Source organism: Phragmites australis, chromosome 19 (assembly GCF_958298935.1).
Source record: "Phragmites australis chromosome 19, lpPhrAust1.1, whole genome shotgun sequence".
Classification (NCBI taxonomy): Eukaryota; Viridiplantae; Streptophyta; class Magnoliopsida; order Poales; family Poaceae; genus Phragmites; species Phragmites australis.
The window spans coordinates 951,511-968,071 of NC_084939.1; positions in this window are offsets into that span (position 1 = coordinate 951,511).

The window sequence follows — 16,561 nt, forward strand, 5'->3', positions numbered from 1 at the left end:
GTGCAAATCCATTCAGAATTGCCCGCGAATCTAGCTCATGTTTTATTTGTTTCGCGCCAATCTCTCACCAGGTGCGGCAGGGGCAGGGGCAGGGGCAATGAACGCACGGGCCAAGTTTCTCTGGTGTCTGAGCTGGCGGCGGCAGGTCCCTGTCCAAACACACACATTGGCATCACTACTCCAGGAGGGCAGGACCAAGGCGATGCAGGCAAGGGAGCTGAGGACCAAGGCAACGCTGGAGAGAACACTGACGCTGAAGAGTTGAGCAAAGTCTGCATCCAAACACAAGGGCCGGCAAAGGAGGCCTAATCTGAGAGTGTTTGGGCCGGAGTGGAGTAATTGAAGGACAGCCCATGTAACCTTAGGCCTGTGAGTATTGATGAGAAACCTGTTAAGACAGGATGCTCTGGTCGGAAAGGATCGGACGAGAACAGAACGAAGAACTAGAAAGGAGAATAGAGCACGGCTCGTTGCCGTGGCTCTGAACTATCCCTGATCCCCTTTATTCTTGCTTAGATGTCTTAGCGTTCTCATAACAATTGGTACCAGAGCTACGATCCTGGCGCATCACCACGGGACAAGGCTCCAAAGCAAGATGAAGACCGACGAACACTACTTGGAGTTGATGGCTGTGTTGAAGGATCAACATGCGGAGACTCAGCAGTCGCTCTCAGAAATGAGAACGGCAATGGCGGAGTTGAAGGTAACCAAGGGGGATTTCGAGCAGTGGAAGCCACTGGTCGAGACCAACCTAGTGGATCTGCAGAAGATCATCGCCGATCTTCGTGTGCAAGTGGAGCAGCTCCATCCGGTGCCCGGATCTGATGGAAAGAGTGCGGCCGAGACCTCGCGTGTTCGGGCATCCGAAGCTGAGGCGATGAAATCAACTGGAGCGCCAGCCACCGCTCATCTGGGGGCTCCCTCACCCGAGGCAGCGTTCGGGCTGATCGGCCACCGCTCTGCACCAAATCACCGGGGGTATGGTTTTGGGGTGCATGCCACCCTGACACCACCTCTGGTCATAGGTGCGTCTAACTCACATGGATACACTTCCATTCCTCTACACTTGCGGGATTCTGTTGCCCATAGTGCTATGAGTATGAGTTCCAGTTTATTAGCTGCCATGCCTCAGTTGAATTTTCCGCAATTTGATGGCAGTAGTCCTAAAATGTGGATTAGACGTTGCGAAACCTTCTTCGAGATCTATGAAATTCCACCTCATATGTGGGTTAAGCTGTCTACCATGCATTTTATTGGCTCAGCTGCATTTTGGTTACAATCCTTGGAATCTGTAGTTCATCAGTGGGCTTGGACAGATTTAAGTCTTGCTATATGTCATAGATTCGATAGAGACCAGGGAAATCTTCTGATTCGACAATTCTTTCATATCAGTCAATCTGGGACAATAGTGGATTACATAGAACGATTTGATGATCTTGTCCACCAACTTCTAGCTCATGACCCCTCTATGAATAGAGCTGTTATTACTAATCGTTTCATAGATGGGTTAAGAGGGGACATCAAGTCTGTTGTATTACTGCATAGACCCTTAGATCTCGATACTGCGAGCTCTCTTGCTCTATTGCAGGAAGAGGTTTTGCAAGAAATGCCAAGAAAAGAGATAAGAAAATTTGAAGGATTATCTTATTCAAGAACTCTGCTCAGATCCCCTATCATTGGGCCAGCTACAACTCTCAAGGGTCAAAATACCCATGCTATTACTGAAGACAGGAAGTTGAATGACATTTCAAGTGTCAGAGAAGTAGGCACAGATGATAAACTGTCCAACTTAAGAGCATATCGACGAGCAAAAGGTTTATGTTTCAAATGTGGAGAAAAATGGGGTTTAAACCACAAGTGTTCTACAGTGGTACCACTGCATGTAGTAGAGGAGTTGTGGCAGTTGTTACCTGATGACACAAGTGATAAAGATATTGTTGCACCGTTGAACAAATCAGACTCTGAAGAAGATTTAATGGCCATTTCACTTCAAGCCGTAAATGGGACAGATGGTAATTCTACAATCAGATTACCAGGCTATCTACATCATAGTGAAGTGCTTATGCTAGTGGACTCAGAAAGCTCTCACTCTTTTATCAGGGAGCAGTTAGCAGTATCTATGACTGGCTGGACAGAAATTGGTACTCCTATGAGGGTAAGAGTGGCTAATGGCCATATCCTTATGTGCACTCATGAGTTGCAGGAACTCAACTGGGTTGTCCAAGGACACACCTTCACCAGCAATTTCAAAGTTCTTCCTCTCAGCTGCTATGATATTGTTTTGAGTATGGACTGGCTACAAGCCCACAGCCCTATGCAGGTGCACTAGCTTGAGAAGTGGATGATATTCAAACTCAATGGAAAGGATATCAAATTACAAGGACTTCAATCTCAAGCACAAATTGGAGCACCAATATCAAAGGCACAGCTCCAAGCCATACAAAGAACAGACAGTTTCATCTATATGTTACAACTCAATGCAGTTGAGCTAAATCCAGACAAGTCTGATGCTTGGCCAGCTGAGATAAAGGAACTGATAGAGAAATTTTCTGATATCTTCTTGGAACCCACTGAATTACCTCCACAAAGGCATTATGACCACACCATACCATTGATACCTGGAGCACAACCATTCTGAATTCGCCCATATAGATACAACCCTGCTCAGAAAGATAAAATTGAGAGGCAAGTAACTGAATTACTTCAACATGGTATGATTCAACTCAGCTCTAGTCCATTTGCCTCACCTGTTTTATTGGTTAAAAAGAAAACTGGTGAATGGAGGCTCTGTGTAGACTATAGAAAATTGAATGCTTTGACAGTTAAGAACAAGTACCCATTGCCAATCATAGATGAACTTATGGATGAACTATTTGGTGCTTGTTGGTTCACATCTTTGGACTTAAGGGCTGGGTTTCACCAAATTCGGATGGCTGTTGGTGAAGAAAGCAAAACAGCCTTTCAAACACATCATGGACATTTTGAGTATAAGGTCATGCCTTATGGTCTTACTGGTGCTCCAGCAACCTTTCAAGGTGTCATGAACCAAGTCTTAGCTCCTCTTCTCAGAAAATGTGTAGCGGTTTTTATTGATGATACATTAATCTATAGCAAATGTTGGAGGATCATTTGCAGCACATAAGTCAGGTGTTCACAATTTTGAAGGATCATCAATTGAAAGTGAAGCTTTCTAAGTGCCACTTTGCTCAACAACAGCTCTCCTATCTGGGCCACATAATCAGTGAGAAGGGTGTTACAACTGATCCAAGTAAGATCAGTGTGATCAAGGAATGGCTTACACCCACATGTGTTAAGGAACTCAGGAGCTTTTTAGGCATGGCTGGGTACTACAGAAAGTTTGTGAGGCACTTTGGTCACATTAGTAAACCATTGACCAATTTCCTCAAAAAGGGAGAGTTCTTTGTTTGGACAAAGGCAACAGATGATGCTTTCAACATATTAAAGCAAGCCTTACTCTCTGCCCCTACTCTGGCTCTACCCAATTTTCAGCTACCTTTTGTCATTGAAACTGATGCATCAGATAGAGGCATTGGAGCAGTATTACAACAAAATGGACACCCTATTGCTTTTGTAAGCAAAGCTCTAGGGCCTCGAAACCAAGCACTCTCCGCATATGAAAAGGAATACTTAGCAATTATCATGGCAGTGGACCATTGGAGATCCTATTTACAACAAGCTAAATTTCTGATTAAGACTGATCAAAAGAGCCTGATTCATTTAGAAGAGCAACGATTGTCTACACCTTGGCAGCACAAAGCATTGACTAAGCTGCTGGGTCTTCAATTCAGGATAATCTACAAGAAGGGGACTGAAAATAGAGTGGCAGATGCACTATCTAGAGCACCTCATGCATCATTTAACACTCTAGTATCTGTAACACAACCAGTATGGCTGGAGGAGGTAGTGGCTGGATATCAACAGGATGCTCATACATTGAAACTATTGACTGAGCTGTTAGTAAAAGGAACAATTGGACAGTTCACTCTCAAAGAAGGGTTAATAAGGTATAAGCAACGAATTTGGGTGGCCAATGATCCCTCTATGCAGGACAAGATACTGCAAGCTTTACACTATAGTGCTATTGGGGGTCATTCTGGAATTGAGGTCACCTATCAGCGAGTTAAAAGTATCTTTGCTTGGCACAAACTCAAACAATCAGTCCAGCAATTTGTTGCAAATTGCACCATTTGTCAGCAAGCTAAGCCTGAAAGAACAGCTTATCCAGGGCTATTATCACCCCTACCAGTCCCTCAAGGTGCATGGCAAGTTGTCACCATGGATTTCATTGAAGGACTCCCTAACTCCTCTAGATTCAATTGCATTTTGGTGGTAGTGGACAAATTTTCAAGGTACTCCCATTTTATACCTTTAGCTCATCCCTTCACTGCCTTTCAAGTTGTTATGGCCTTCATGAATAATATATTTAAATTACATGGATTGCCTAGAGCAATAATATCCGACCGAGATAGAATCTTCACTAGTTCTGTGTGGCAAGAGTTGTTTAAATTAGTGGGCACTGACCTGAGAATGAGTACCTCTTACCATCCACAAACAGATGGCCTCACTGAGAGAGTGAACCAATGTTTAGAAACATATCTTCGATGCTTTGTTCATGCTTGTCCTAACAAATGGGTTCAGTGGCTTTCTTTGGCTGAGTTCTGGTTCAACACTAGCTATCACTCTGTTTTGGGAAAAAACACCTTTTGAAGTCCTCTATGGCCATGAACCGAGGCACCTTGGGATAGATAGAGTTGCAGCTTGCCAAATTCCTGACTTGCATGAATGGCTAAAAGACAGGAAACTGATGCAAACATTGTTGCACCAATATTTGCTGAGAGCTCAACAACTCATGAAAATCCAGACTGACAAGCACCGTTCTGATCGCCAATTTGAAGTTGGAGATTATGTCTACTTGAAATTGCAACCATATGTACAATCTTCAGTGGCAGCTAGAGCACATCACAAATTATCATTCCGGTATTTTGGCCCTTACTTGATTCTCCAACGTATTGGTGCAGTGGCTTATAAATTGCAACTTCCTCCATCAGCTAACATTCATCCAGTTTTTCATGTCTCACAATTGAAGAGAGCCGTGTTATCTCCTAACCTGGTAAGCTCAGAGCTGCCTTCGAGTGTCTCTCACATGCAGGTACCACAAGCTGTCCTGAAGCACCGACTTCATCGCCATCAAAACCGAACGGTGCCACAAGTGCTGATCAAGTGGTCCACTTGGCCGACGTCGTTGGCTACTTGGGAGGATGAAGAAGCAATTCGCCAACAATTTCCCAGAGCACCGGCTTGGGGACAAGCTATTGCTAAAGGAGGGGAGTGTGTTACCAACACTACTCCAGGAGGGCAGGACCAAGGCGATGCAGGCAGGGGAGCTGAGGACCAAGGCAACGCTGGAGAGAACACTGACGCTGAAGAGTTGAGCAAGTCTGCATCCAAACACAAGGGCCGGCAAAGGAGGCCTAATCTGAGAGTGTTTGGGCCGGAGTGGAGTAATTGAAGGACAGCCCATGTAACCTTAGGCCTGTGAGTATTGATGAGAAACCTGTTAAGACAGGATGCTCTGGTCGGAAAGGATCGGACAAGAACAGAACGAAGAACTAGAAAGGAGAATAGAGCACGGCTCGTTGCCGTGGCTCTGAACTATCCCTGATCCCCTTTATTCTTGCTTAGATGTCTTAGCGTTCTCGTAACATAGAGCTTCAGCTAACCGACCAGATGTAAAAAGCTACTTTGATAAGGCAAGCGTGAACCATCAACAGTTTGCAATCTGACTACCGAAATTTTACAAGTGGAATAGAGATACCACTCTTACCTCCATGATGACAGTAGCGGGGGCATGACGATCTCATCATCCACCATGGCTAGCACCCGACCTCCCCGCAGGTCATGGCCCACGCGCTCGCCGAGCTCCCTAAGCCAACCAGGCGCGGCCGTGGCATCGACGTAAACCTCTCCTGTTGTGCCCCGGAGCACGTTCCTCAGGTGCCTGACATCCACGAACGGGAGCCAAAAGGGACCACCGTTGGCGTCAGCCACGGCGAGGTTGGAGCTCCAAACCTGCTTGTGCGGAGGCCGACGACCACGCGGGGGAGTACCGGGCCACCGCCGCGCCACGCTCCCAGACCTGGTCGGCCCTGAGCGCATGTGGAAGACCTCGCACGGAAATAAGTGAGTTTATAAAAATTCTAACACGGCCCGGCCCCATCAGCATATGCCTCAAGTTTTGTTTCGCTCCAATCTCTCACTTCTACTAGTCTTCTTTTCCTGGAATGCTCGCACATCACTACCAGAACAAAGCCTGCTTAACCATCTGTTGCTAACAAGCCTAGCTAGCTAACTGACTCCCCCCTATGAAGAGAATTCTAAAATGTATAGATCTCAGAGAGGAGAGGGGAGAGATGAATCGTCATATATAGTTTACATATACGGTCAATCTTATGAAACCTGTGATGTGAGGGAAAAAACTCATGAGGCGTCAACAAATTGGCACGGATCAATCATGCATGAATCATGCATCCGTATCTGTAATAGCAGAAGTTTGGAACATGCAGAATAGTGTGTGAATTAGTGAGATAAGTGTAGAACTGTGTGAGTGCATCTATTACATATATTAAAGGGCCCAGAATTGAAGCAATTCTAGAGGTTAAGTTACTATAGCTACTGTTTATATAGGTCACACATACATGTATGCATATATACGGATACATATACGTATATATATATATATGTATATATATATGTATATATGTATATATGTATACATATACATATATGTATCCGTATATATATATATAAATATTTTTTTTTTGAGAAATTCCAAAAAATAGCGAAAGGAATAATAGTTATATTGATAAATCGGCTGAAATAATCTAAAATGCATAAGAAAATATCTAAAACTCAAAAAAAATATATAAAACAAATTTAGTTAGGTTCGTATTACTGTCGTCTACATGTTAAAATTATGTGCATGCATGAAATTACCACTGTTTTCCCCATAATTAAATGAATATATTAAATATTAATAAATTCATAAATAAATATTGAGATGTTCAAAAATGATGAATTTAATTTTTTTAGTCTTTTTTTGTTATGCTCTGTGAAAAAAATGGACGCGACGTAAACGCGCCAATCCGCCTAGTCTCAACGGTGAATGCGTTTCTCCTTTCTTGCATGTCCAAAACGCATCCTCGTCCAATGACAGATCTCTTGGCGTGTTGCGTTCGCCAGCCGGCGGCCGGGGTGATGATGGCGTGGTTCGCGACAACACGCAGTGGACCCAACCGGCGGCCACTGGGAGCAGCCATCGCCCGTCCGGATTTCTCCGGCGGCGTTTCGCGACGACGAAGTTGAAAAGTTAATTGAGTCTAGCATTCAATTCATTTGATAATAAGTCCCTTTGAGGTTTATATGAGAAGCTATGCTTGTTTTAGTCGACAGCGATCTAGTTCTGATAATGATCGAGGAAACCATGTGAAAATTGGAGTTATCAGTTGTGTTTTATCCCTTCAGGATCGAGGTTACATATATAAGTGTGTGGGAGTGCTAACCAAGAGTGAAGTTTCACGGAGAATTAATTACCAGAACAACGCCAAACATGTTAATTAGGAGCTGTCTCTTACTCATAAAACCCAATGCACAGTTCTTACTTTGTCGTCAATTTGGTCAATAATTGGGTCACTACACAGCAGAATATGTAACATCAAATGCATGCGAAGTTTGGCTGAATATACGTGTACACTTTCTGGCTAGAACAAGTAACAAGGTCAGCTTCTCTTTGCAAATTTTCCACTTTGCTTTTAAGCGCACCATAAAATATACCAAAATCTTTTAAGTATATATTAGTATACATATAGATACAGAGGAATCTACTTTGTTCCGAGCAGTGAGCTCAAGTCAATCACAACATGACTGTTTCATTTTTCTTACAGTGGGACTACTTGATTTAGAGGGACACATTGCTGCATATCATGAGCCCAAAGACCATTTGGTCCAGCTCCCCACCCAAAGTGTAGAAAGAAGAAAATAAACGTACGTGCTGCTGAGGACACACCAGCTTACAAATTTAACCTACACAGGTAACGGATCATATAGGAGAGTGAACACATACATCCAAACATGGCGGTGACCAGAACGATTCAGAAAGAAGTGAGATAGGATAGGAGTATTTTCTCCTTGTGTAGTCCCTAGAACATTGAAACAGTCATGAGAGCTCGCGTCCTGCGCCTGCGAGCAGGTAGGTGGTTTCCTTTCGTTCGATCATTTGCTGAGTTCTTAGCGTGATAGTTGCTGATTTGGTCCTGACTGGGTTTGCAATGCAGGGCACTGGGCGCTGTGCCTCCCGCCGGCGGAGGAACCGGGAAGGGCGTTCGCAGCTCAGGCCCCTGCCCCTGCTGCTGTTGCTCCGGGGTGTCCCTGCAGAGCTTGCAGGAGTTCCTGCTGCTCGGGGAGGCCGAAGCTGTCCGTGTGGGCCTCCACGGCGGTGCTGGGGCCGATGCACCTCGCGAGCAGGTAGGCGCCGTGTCTCCCGCCGGCGGAGGAACCGAGGGCAGGGCGTTCGCAGCTCAGGCCCCTGCCCGTGCTGCTTCTGCATCTGCTGGACACCATGTTCGTTGTTGAGCCCACAGACTACAGCCTTTATGCCATCCAAGATGATAATTTATGAAGAAGAACGTATCAGTTCTTGGCTTCATTTTGTTTTCTTCCCCCCTAATGCTTCTCACATGTACTGTTTCTCAGAGATGACAACATTTATGCCATCCGAGGCGGCTCATAGTGATATTTTGGTTTCCTCCAATCTCTCATCTCGAGTTTTGATTTGAAGCAATATTAGCAGCATATTGTACACACAGTCACACACTAAGCTATGTATAAGCAGTTAGGCACACAATGGGAGATCGAGATGGAGTGTATGAGCTTTGGCTTCAGAACTAATGAGATATATATAAGCTATGGCTTGCATGTATGAGCAAGAAATGTCGATTGAACTTTCCTTCAAAAAAAAGAAAAAAAGAAATGTCGACTGAAGTTTCATGCCCCCTGTGAATGTAAACTGAAACCGAGTTAGCTAATCAATACTGTGTTTCTCCTTGCTTCCTTCCTCTTGTATCATCAATATGTTTTCTCCAGGAATGCTAAACAGATCCATTTCTGTTGTATCACACACTTTGAAGCTTGTTTGTCATCTGGTTTGTGTGTGAGTGAGGAGGGACAGTTAGAGAGAGATCTCATTTTCCTTCTCTTTTCTACAGATCAGATCAATGGAGATTACTTTAAACACACTGATGTGATGATATATATCAAAACCAACACAAAACCCATATATCAATTAAACGGATGAAACCCATATATCAACATTAAACACTCCTCTGATCAAAATCCATATATTATTAAGTACGGCAGGCGTACTTAATAAACTTACAAAAAACCTTACGTGTGCTGACCTGAAATGATCAATTAAACGGATAAAACCCATATATCAACATTAAACACTCCTCGGATCAAAATCCATATATTATTAAGTACGACAGGCGTACTTAATAAACTTACAAAAAACCTTATGTGTGCTGACCTGAAATGATCAATTAAATGGCTTACACATGCATATGTGTACCGTAAAAAAACAATGACAGTGCCAAAAACGTTAAAGTCTCTCGTAGTATTATGATTGTCACACTACTATTGGAGCACGACAAATGTGTCCCAGACCGAACATGGCGAGAATCCTACCCACTAAAGAGAACTCAAACTTGAGGATGGCTAATAGCCTGGAGGAGAGCAGAAGAGAGAGAAGAGTCTGTATAATCAGAGGGGGAAAATCTCATGTCTGTTTGCCTGCCCTTGTGGGGCTTGTTTATAGAGAGAAGAGGCAGGAGAAATTACCATCCTGTTCGTAAGATATTAGGTTACAATCATATACATATAGGATGATATGTATGACCTTTCACCCCTTTACATGCGACACAGTATACTAGATCGCTATAGTAATGCTGCAATGCCTCATCTAAATATCTTAGGCTGGGGCATTTCCCCAACAGCAACCCCTCATCTACCATCTTCTGCCTTTGACAAGGAGCAAAGGTGGTGGCCGGAGACGAAGTCGACGGTGAGGTTGAGAGGGGTAGTCGTCTACCCACTCAACGCTAGCCGCGGCGAGGTCGACGGAGGAAGAGCCGTTTGGAGCCGTGCGGCGATGGCTAGAGGTGAAGTCGACAATGTGGCTGAAGGTGGCAGTCATCAACCCCCTCAGCGCTAGACGCGGCAAGGCTCGACGGAGGCAGGGCCGTCCGGAACCGCGCAGCGGTAGCTTGAGGCGGAGTTGACAGCGAGACTGTGGGGGGCAGTCTGCTACCCCCTCAGTGGCCGTCTGGAGCGGTGGTATAGCAGAGGTGGACTCAACGACGAGACTGAGGGGGGCAGTCTGCGGCCCCCTCAGCGGTAGATGAGGCGAGGCTCGACGAAGGCATGGTTGTCTGGAGCCGCACCGTAGCTGGAGATGGAGTCGACGATGAGACTGGGGGGGGGAGTCCGCTACCCCCTTAGCGGCAGACGCGGCGAGGCTCGACGGAGGTAGGATCATCCGAAGCCCCATAGCAGAGTCGACGACGAGACTGAGGGAGCAGTACATTACCCCCTCATCGGTAGATGCGGCGAGGCTCGATGGAGGCAGAGCCGCCTGGAGCCACGGTGTAGCCAGAGCCAGAGTCGACAGCGAGACTGAAGGAGGCAGGGACGTCTGGAACCGCGGTGTAGCTGGAGGTGGAGTCGACAGCGAGACTGAGGGGGGCAGTCTGAACCCCTCAGCGTTAGCCGCGGCGAGGCTCAGTGGAGGCAGGGCCATCCGGAGCCCCGCGATGGTAGCCGGTGGCAGAGTTGACGGCGAGACTGAGGGGGCAGTCCGCTACCCCTTCAACAGTAAATGCGGCGAGGCTCGACGGAGGCAGGGCCGTCCGGAGCCGCGACGTAGCTGGAGGCGGAGTCGACGGTGAGGCTAAGGGGGCGTTATGATGACGGAGAAGCCCCAGAGCCAACCTATTCTGAGTCTAACTCGAGTTTCTCAGGATCTCGACCCTTGTATTGTTCCTGATCTAGTGTTGCACGGTGCCCACCATCATGGGCTTTCTGACCCCCCGACCTCCCTCGCGTCTTGGTCGTGGTTAAGCGGTGGGTGCGCCCTGCAACATACGTGCAGTGTGTACTGCGTAGTGTCACCCCCAACCCCTCACGTCTTTCGGTTGAGAATGAGTGGGGGCGCGTTCTATTAGTGCTATCGTCGTGGCTTTAGCTGAGGTAGGGAAGCTTCTAAGACAATTATGCCATGTGTATGTATATGTGTAAGTATGCATGTATGTATTAAGTAATTTTGGGATTAATCAATAGGCTAATTAGGACCTCGTTGCCATAGAAGCTATGTCGTTGAGGTGCGGAGGGTTTCAACCTCAACGCTCATGGCGGAGGGTTTCAGACCTCAACGCTCATGGCGGAGGGTTTTAGACCTCACGCGACTGAGGTTGTGCCTTCGAGGTACTAGATGGTTTTTATTGTTGTGCACTATGTGGCACTATTTGAGGAAGGATATAACTTAAGTTTTTGTACCTTACTGTTATCAGTGAATAACAAATTTGCAATAGAGAATATCACTAGATCAGATGGCTAATCTCAGCACATGCCAAGCTAAGGCCTTTAGTATGTCATGTAAGTGTACCTTTCTCGGATCCCTCCCCCCTTGGTGAAGGCCGCGATGAGGCTCAACGGAGGCAGGGTCATCTGGAGCCCCGCGACAGTGGCTGAAGAGTGGGGGGGGGGGGGGGTCGACAGCAGAACAGAGTTGGAGCCGAGGTCATTGCCGAGGGGCGGTAATGGTCGTCAGAGGCAGCCAGGGGTGGTGCTGCACGCGCCGCTTCACCGCGAGCTACCGCGTGTAGAAGGTGTCGGGGCAACGGTATACCTCGGCTAGCAGCACCGGATCCCCACTGTGGTTTGCCACCAGGAAGAACCCGTGTCGCTGGCACGCCTCAACCACACCGCGCGGCCGACACCGCTTTTCGAGTAAGGTGGTTCAGTTACCACTTTCTCCGAGTTGCATTTTGCAGCAAGGCGCGTTGCATTAGTCATGGAATCTTCTTCTCCATGCCCCATGGCCATCAGTCTGCTGCTGGTGGGGCGCTGCGCAGCCATGGTGCCCCTCGGGACTGAAAATATATCCCCGTATGCCACCTTAGTAACCTCCTCCTGCACCTCAATGCTAACGAGGATCTCATCCAAGCCGTCAACCGATGACATTGCAGATAGTCTCAATCTTAGCCATAGTCTTCATGTTCGCGTGTGTTCCATTGAGTGTACACAGGGCTTGTACTTGATGGTGAGAGGGCCTTGAAATCTGCTCTCACTTGCGTATCCTATGAAGCATCAAGGCTAGAAATGCCCCCTATCACCACTTTGTTCGCATTCGCGGGCACTGTAACATTCGGCTTGCTCAGCATGTTGCTCATCATGCACAACACAGTGACATGCATGACCTTATCCTATTCTCGAGAGACCCATGCCTCTTGGTCGTGATCATCGACAGCAACCCCAACTGTTGATAAGCAAGCAAAATGACTCTTGGCCGTGTGGCATACCACACTTACCTAGCACATTCACGTCTTCATGCGTGCCCACAACCACTTGCTAGTCACGCGCCTCCAGTGCCCTCGCTGCCACCAGCGCATTCTCCATCACACTCGTCTCGGCCTGCCACGCACTCGCAGCCTCCGACGTGAAGCGAGGACTCTGGCGGGGAGGAGGACCGGAGCAGGGTAGTCGGAGGGTGAACTCCTGTCGCAGGGATCCCGAGAGACCCCTTTTTAGAGATTCGGCCGGGGGGATGATCCTGGAAAAGCTTGTTTGGGAAATAAGCGGGAACGGAAACAAATGCGATGGCTGGCGGGAGATGATTGCCCTAATGCGAGGAAAAGATGGGTGCACCGGGGTTTAGACAGGTTCGGGCCGCACGGAGGCGTAACACCCTACTCCTGTGTGAGCGCTATATTTATCCTTGAAGGGAATTCTTCAAGGATGTATCTGGTTCTAAGGGGAGAGCCGTTTACAAAGAGCTTGAGGCTCTCGTGTTCTAGCTTGGCTTGAGCTGGTTCGAGCGTCTGCGTCCTCTTCTTCACACACTTTCGGTTCCTTTGGTCTTGTTCGTCGGGGGGTCCCCTCTTACGTGTTCTCCATCCTTTCCTTTTATAGGCGCGCCGACCTCAACATATCCTGAATGGGAAAGAGGGGATGCGAATGCCAAGGTGCCACGGAGAAAGGCGCAATCATTTCGTCTTGGCGAAGTGACAGGGGCGGTGGAGAAATGCGGCGCGCATCCGACCACCCGCCACTGTGGAAGCCCTCGGGCGCCATAAAGGGGGCCCACCGGGCAGCCTCAGAGGTGCCCGGTGCGCCCACCCTGTCTTGTTCTTCTGCCAGGGCAGGGTGGCAGGCGGAGCGCTTCGATTCTGGCAACGTTATCCCGAGGCACCTGGATGAAACGGGACGGGACCCGTGCATTTAATGGACCCACGCCCCCCTGCCAGTGCATGGCAGGGTCTGACACTGGGGCGTGGGCAGCTGAGAATGTCAGGATGTCAGACCGCGCGTGCCTATTAAATGCGGCATTGGGCCTTTGACTGGATGACACCCTGACGACGGGACCCTTCGGGTCGTTGAATGATCTTGCGCGAACCTTCGGGGAACCGAGTCCTCGGGGGCTGCCACGTGCAGCCCCGAGCACTCTTCCCCGAGTACTTGAGTGAGACCTTCGGGGAACCGAGTCCTCGGGGGCTGCCACGTGCAGCCCCGAGCACTCTCTCCCGAGCACTTCGGTGGGACCTTCGGGGCACCGAGTCCTCGGGGGCTGCCACGTGCAGCCCCGAGCACTCTCTCCCGAGCACTTCGGTGGGACCTTCGGGGCACCGAGTCCTCGGGGGCTGCCACGTGCAGCCCCGAGCACTCTCTCCCGAGCACTTCGGTGGGACCTTCGGGGCACCGAGTCCTCGGGGGCTGCCACGTGCAGCCCCGAGCACTCTCTCCCGAGCACTTCGGTGGGACCTTCGGGGCACCGAGTCCTCGGGGGCTGCCACGTGCAGCCCCGAGCACTCTCTCCCGAGCACTTCGGTGGGGCCTTCGGGGCACCGAGTCCTCGGGGGCTGCCACGTGCAGCCCCGAGCACTCTCTCCCGAGCACTTCCTTCTTGGTATTTGGGCTCTGCGGATCATCGGGGAACTAGGGTGCTCGGGAACCAGAGGCGGCGGCCCCGAGCACCTTCTCCCGGGACTTAGCTTCTTCTTACCTTGCAGGGTGGTGACATGTGGTGGATGGCCGGCCTGGCCTCGGGACTTAGGGACCCCTGGTTCTGAATACACCGACAGTAGCCCCCGGCGGGGTGATGCCGTCGGCGACGCTGCTTCGCCACTTCTTCGTCCTTCGGCCGGTGGGGAAGAAGAGGGGGCACTCCACGGCGGACGTCGCGGGGTGCTGCAACCTTCGGCTCCGGGAAGGCCTGGGGGATCATTACATTCCCCAGGTGATGCGCAGCAAGTGGGAGGAATGGCGACGGGACTGGTTCTTCGTCGACATCGACCCCCACGAGCGCCTTGAATTGCCAGAGAAGGCGGCGGAACCTCGGCGATCAACGTGGGAGGCGCCGCCACAGAAGATGCGAGACTGAAGCCGGTGCTGGAGCGCATTCTGGAACTGCGCGAGGGCGGGCTGACCTCAGTCATGGTGGTTGTGGACTTTCTTCGCCGTCGGTTGGCGCCCTTGCGAGAGCGGGCCCGGCCGAGCTGGTTCTACACCGGGCCGGAGGACATCACCAGGACCCAGATTGGCGCGAGCTGGGATCTGGGGGCGGCGGAACTGCGGGGGATGACAAGGGTGATCACCGGAACGGAGGATATGAGCCGGGCGGAACTCCCGTGGCCGGAGATGGAGCTCTGTGCCAACCCCAGCCGGGTGGCCATTATGGCGGGGCTGCCGGAGTTCGATGCCCAGGGGCCCGTGGACCGGCCAAGAAGCCGGAGTCCTGAGGCCTCCGAACTCCCCGGGCTGGAGGAACTACTTGGCGATGAGGTTGCTGGTAGTTCGGCGCATGCTGGTGAAGGGGTCGCCGCAAGCGGCAGCCGCTGTACCAGAGAGGAGGGCGCCACTGAAGTTGTTGAGGAGTTGGCACCGGGAGATCGGGGAAAGCGTCCCCGGGCCTTGATCCTAGTGCCGGATTCTCCGCCGTCACCGACGGCAGCGGCGGCATTTCCGGTGCTGGAGCCGCGCCTGGTGCGGATGGGGCCTGCATCGGCGCCCGCGACCTGCACGGTGGAGACCGAGACCCGTGCGGCGGCACCCGAGGCCCGCACGACGGCGCCCGTGGCCCGCGTAGTGGCTCAGCCGAGCCCTCAGCGGAAGAGGCGGCGGGAGGAGTCCGGACCGACGGCGCCGGACCCGGACATCAGGCTCCCAGCGGCCAAATGGCGGTATCGGTGAGTCTTCTTTCTTGCTTTTCCATGGGTATTTTCGGCCCGAACTAAGTTTTGACAATTTTCACTTGTCTCCCGTAGGCCGGCCGCAGGCGCTGCTGCGACGGAGAGAGAACAGGCACCGGGGCCAGAGCCGAGCCCGCCCACTGCGCCGACGGAGGCTGGCATAGGAACGGCGGAGGCGCCAATTGACGTGGCGGCCCCTGGAAGAGAGGCGGAGGCGGCGGCCAAGAGAAGGGCGCCGGCGGAACCTACCCCGGGCGCGGAGAGCCCGGGGCGGATAACGGTGGAGGTGGATGTTCTGCCGGGGCCGGTGGACAGGGCGGCCGATGCGGGAATGCGGCCGCCGTCCGAGACCTTGGCTCCGGCGGAGCCTACCCCGGGCAGGCAGAGCCCGGGGCGGATGGCGGTGCAAGGCCCTGCGGAGAGCTCGGCCCCCCTGGAGGCACTCTGCAGAGAAGCCTGGGCCCCACCGGTGCCCGGTCAGCCCGCCGATCCTTTCCTGGCCGCCATTGAAGGTGTCCAAGTAGCGGTTGGTCGGCTGGGCGCAGTGGTGAACGCCAAGGAGGGGGAGCTCGAGGCCGAGCGCGCCCGCCTGGCACTGGAGAAGGCGCAGCTGGCGGGCGCCCAGGAGGAGGCCCGTGCGGCAGCCGCGCGGGAGCAGAAGCTCCTAGAAGACATCCGCGCGGAAGCCGCGCGGGAACGAGAAACTCTGAAGACCGCGCGGGCAGAGGCCGCGCGGGAACGAGAAGACGCCGCCCGCTTGGCCGAGGCGTCGAGGCAGCAAGCTACCGAGGCCCTTGCCAGGATGGGGCAGGCGCAGGAGAGGGAGGTGGCTGTCGCAGCCCGGGAGCAGGCTGCGGAGGAGCGGCAAGCCAAGCTGGTCCGCCGGGAGGGCGCGGCCGAGAAGACGCGCGCCGACCTCCAGCGCTGGGAAGACGATCTCCGGAAGATCAGAGAAGAATTCAAGCGCTGGGAGGAGGACGTCTCCATCCGGGAAGTGGACAATGAGCTATCGGTGTCGGGTCTCG